Below are 5,000 nucleotides of genomic sequence, written 5' to 3' on the forward strand. Positions count from 1 at the left end.
TATGTTTCGACGAAATCTAGTCGAACGTTACGATTTCACTTTATTTTTTTAAAAAATTTCATCCACCGGACCAACATGACCGGGACGTTGGAACTTAGAATTTTTTCGCACCGCCACGAAAGTACCGAAAGTTCAACTCGAAATAACTCGAGAAAAAGCGTTATAAGGTGTCGAAATTATCAGCGAAATCGTTATGTTTCGACGAAATCTAGTCGAAAGTAGCGATTTCACTTTATTTTTTTAAAAAATTTCATCCACCGGACCAACATGACCGGGACGTTGGAACTTAGAATTTTTTCGCACCGCCACGAAAGTACCGAAAGTTCAACTCGAAATAACTCGAGAAAAAGCGTTATAAGGTATCGAAATTATCAGTGAAATCGTTATGTTTCGACGAAATCTAGTCGAACGTTACGATTTCACTTTATTTTTTTAAAAAATTTCATCCACCGGACCAACATGACCGGGACGTTGGGACTTAGAATTTTTTCGCACCGCCACGAAAGTACCGAAAGTTCAACTCGAAATAACTCGAGAAAAAGCGTTATAAGGTATCGAAATTATCAGTGAAATCGTTATGTTTCGACGAAATCTAGTCGAACGTTACGATTTCACTTTATTTTTTTAAAAAATTTCATCCACCGGACCAACATGACCGGGACGTTGGAACTTAGAATTTTTTCGCACCGCCACGAAAGTACCGAAAGTTCAACTCGAAATAACTCGAGAAAAAGCGTTATAAGGTGTCGAAATTATCAGCGAAATCGTTATGTTTCGACGAAATCTAGTCGAACGTTACGATTTCACTTTATTTTTTTAAAAAATTTCATCCACCGGACCAACATGACCGGGACGTTGGAACTTAGAATTTTTTCGCACCGCCACGAAAGTACCGAAAGTTCAACTCGAAATAACTCGAGAAAAAGCGTTATAAGGTATCGAAATTATCAGTGAAATCGTTATGTTTCGACGAAATCTAGTCGAACGTTACGATTTCACTTTATTTTTTTAAAAAATTTCATCCTCCGGACCAACATGACCGGGACGTTGGAACTTAGAATTTTTTCGCACCGCCACGAAAGTACCGAAAGTTCAACTCGAAATAACTCGTTAAAAAGTGTTACGAGGTACGGATGTTTTTACATAAATCGTTATAACTCGATAAAATACGTCGGGATTAAGCGTTTATATCGTCGGCAGACGGATATAAAAACGTTCGGACCGACACGACCGGTCGTTGGAACATAGAAAAATTCCGAGCCGGTACGTTGGGACTTGGAAAAATGCCGAGTGCGAAAAAGTTTTTTCGAGTTTACTCGGTTAAAAGCGTTACAAGGTATGAATTTTTTTGCATAAATCGACGTAACACGACAAAATACGTCGGGATTAATGGTTTATTTCCGTCCGAGAACGATTTTTAAAAACGGACCTATGCGGCCGGTCGTTCGAACTTGGAAAATTTTCGGACCGAACACTCTTTTCGAGTTAATTCGTTAAAAAGCGTTACGAGGTACGAATATTTTTACATAAATCGTTATAACTCGATAAAATACGTCGGGATTAAGCGTTTATATCGTCGGCAGACGGATATAAAAACGTTCGGACCGACACGACCGGTCGTTGGAACATAGAAAAATTCCGAGCCGGTACGTTGGGACTTGGAAAAATGCCGAGTGCGAAAAAGTTTTTTCGAGTTTACTCGGTTAAAAGCGTTACAAGGTATGAATTTTTTTGCATAAATCGACGTAACACGACAAAATACGTCGGGATTAATGGTTTATTTCCGTCCGAGAACGATTTTTAAAAACGGACCTATGCGGCCGGTCGTTCGAACTTGGAAAATTTTCGGACCGAACACTCTTTTCGAGTTAATTCGTTAAAAAGCGTTACGAGGTACGAATATTTTTACATAAATCGTTATAACTCGATAAAATACGTCGGGATTAAGCGTTTATATCGTCGGCAGACGGATATAAAAACGTTCGGACCGACACGACCGGTCGTTGGAACATAGAAAAATTCCGAGCCGGTACGTTGGGACTTGGAAAAATGCCGAGTGCGAAAAAGTTTTTTCGAGTTTACTCGGTTAAAAGCGTTACAAGGTATGAATTTTTTTGCATAAATCGACGTAACACGACAAAATACGTCGGGATTAATGGTTTATTTCCGTCCGAGAACGATTTTTAAAAACGGACCTATGCGGCCGGTCGTTCGAACTTGGAAAATTTTCGGACCGAACACTCTTTTCGAGTTAATTCGTTAAAAAGCGTTACGAGGTACGAATATTTTTACATAAATCGTTATAACTCGATAAAATACGTCGGGATTAAGCGTTTATATCGTCGGCAGACGGATATAAAAACGTTCGGACCGACACGACCGGTCGTTGGAACATAGAAAAATTCCGAGCCGGTACGTTGGGACATGGAAAAATGCCGAGTGCGAAAAAGTTTTTTCGAGTTTACTCGGTTAAAAGCGTTACAAGGTATGAATTTTTTTGCATAAATCGACGTAACACGACAAAATACGTCGGGATTAATGGTTTATTTCCGTCCGAGAACGATTTTTAAAAACGGACCTATGCGGCCGGTCGTTCGAACTTGGAAAATTTTCGGACCGAACACTCTTTTCGAGTTAATTCGTTAAAAAGCGTTACGAGGTACGAATATTTTTACATAAATCGTTATAACTCGATAAAATACGTCGGGATTAAGCGTTTATATCGTCGGCAGACGGATATAAAAACGTTCGGACCGACACGACCGGTCGTTGGAACATAGAAAAATTCCGAGCCGGTACGTTGGGACTTGGAAAAATGCCGAGTGCGAAAAAGTTTTTTCGAGTTTACTCGGTTAAAAGCGTTACAAGGTATGAATTTTTTTGCATAAATCGACGTAACACGACAAAATACGTCGGGATTAATGGTTTATTTCCGTCCGAGAACGATTTTTAAAAACGGACCTATGCGGCCGGTCGTTCGAACTTGGAAAATTTTCGGACCGAACACTCTTTTCGAGTTAATTCGTTAAAAAGCGTTACGAGGTACGAATATTTTTACATAAATCGTTATAACTCGATAAAATACGTCGGGATTAAGCGTTTATATCGTCGGCAGACGGATATAAAAACGTTCGGACCGACACGACCGGTCGTTGGAACATAGAAAAATTCCGAGCCGGTACGTTGGGACTTGGAAAAATGCCGAGTGCGAAAAAGTTTTTTCGAGTTTACTCGGTTAAAAGCGTTACAAGGTATGAATTTTTTTGCATAAATCGACGTAACACGACAAAATACGTCGGGATTAATGGTTTATTTCCGTCCGAGAACGATTTTTAAAAACGGACCTATGCGGCCGGTCGTTCGAACTTGGAAAATTTTCGGACCGAACACTCTTTTCGAGTTAATTCGTTAAAAAGCGTTACGAGGTACGAATATTTTTACATAAATCGTTATAACTCGATAAAATACGTCGGGATTAAGCGTTTATATCGTCGGCAGACGGATATAAAAACGTTCGGACCGACACGACCGGTCGTTGGAACATAGAAAAATTCCGAGCCGGTACGTTGGGACTTGGAAAAATGCCGAGTGCGAAAAAGTTTTTTCGAGTTTACTCGGTTAAAAGCGTTACAAGGTATGAATTTTTTTGCATAAATCGACGTAACACGACAAAATACGTCGGGATTAATGGTTTATTTCCGTCCGAGAACGATTTTTAAAAACGGACCTATGCGGCCGGTCGTTCGAACTTGGAAAATTTTCGGACCGAACACTCTTTTCGAGTTAATTCGTTAAAAAGCGTTACGAGGTACGAATATTTTTACATAAATCGTTATAACTCGATAAAATACGTCGGGATTAAGCGTTTATATCGTCGGCAGACGGATATAAAAACGTTCGGACCGACACGACCGGTCGTTGGAACATAGAAAAATTCCGAGCCGGTACGTTGGGACTTGGAAAAATGCCGAGTGCGAAAAAGTTTTTTCGAGTTTACTCGGTTAAAAGCGTTACAAGGTATGAATTTTTTTGCATAAATCGACGTAACACGACAAAATACGTCGGGATTAATGGTTTATTTCCGTCCGAGAACGATTTTTAAAAACGGACCTATGCGGCCGGTCGTTCGAACTTGGAAAATTTTCGGACCGAACACTCTTTTCGAGTTAATTCGTTAAAAAGCGTTACGAGGTACGAATATTTTTACATAAATCGTTATAACTCGATAAAATACGTCGGGATTAAGCGTTTATATCGTCGGCAGACGGATATAAAAACGTTCGGACCGACACGACCGGTCGTTGGAACATAGAAAAATTCCGAGCCGGTACGTTGGGACTTGGAAAAATGCCGAGTGCGAAAAAGTTTTTTCGAGTTTACTCGGTTAAAAGCGTTACAAGGTATGAATTTTTTTGCATAAATCGACGTAACACGACAAAATACGTCGGGATTAATGGTTTATTTCCGTCCGAGAACGATTTTTAAAAACGGACCTATGCGGCCGGTCGTTCGAACTTGGAAAATTTTCGGACCGAACACTCTTTTCGAGTTAATTCGTTAAAAAGCGTTACGAGGTACGAATATTTTTACATAAATCGTTATAACTCGATAAAATACGTCGGGATTAAGCGTTTATATCGTCGGCAGACGGATATAAAAACGTTCGGACCGACACGACCGGTCGTTGGAACATAGAAAAATTCCGAGCCGGTACGTTGGGACTTGGAAAAATGCCGAGTGCGAAAAAGTTTTTTCGAGTTTACTCGGTTAAAAGCGTTACAAGGTATGAATTTTTTTGCATAAATCGACGTAACACGACAAAATACGTCGGGATTAATGGTTTATTTCCGTCCGAGAACGATTTTTAAAAACGGACCTATGCGGCCGGTCGTTCGAACTTGGAAAATTTTCGGACCGAACACTCTTTTCGAGTTAATTCGTTAAAAAGCGTTACGAGGTACGAATATTTTTACATAAATCGTTATAACTCGATAAAATAC

The sequence above is a fragment of the Bombus vancouverensis genome, unplaced genomic scaffold (genome assembly GCF_051014615.1).
Source record: "Bombus vancouverensis nearcticus unplaced genomic scaffold, iyBomVanc1_principal scaffold0054, whole genome shotgun sequence".
NCBI classification, from domain to species: domain Eukaryota; kingdom Metazoa; phylum Arthropoda; class Insecta; order Hymenoptera; family Apidae; genus Bombus; species Bombus vancouverensis.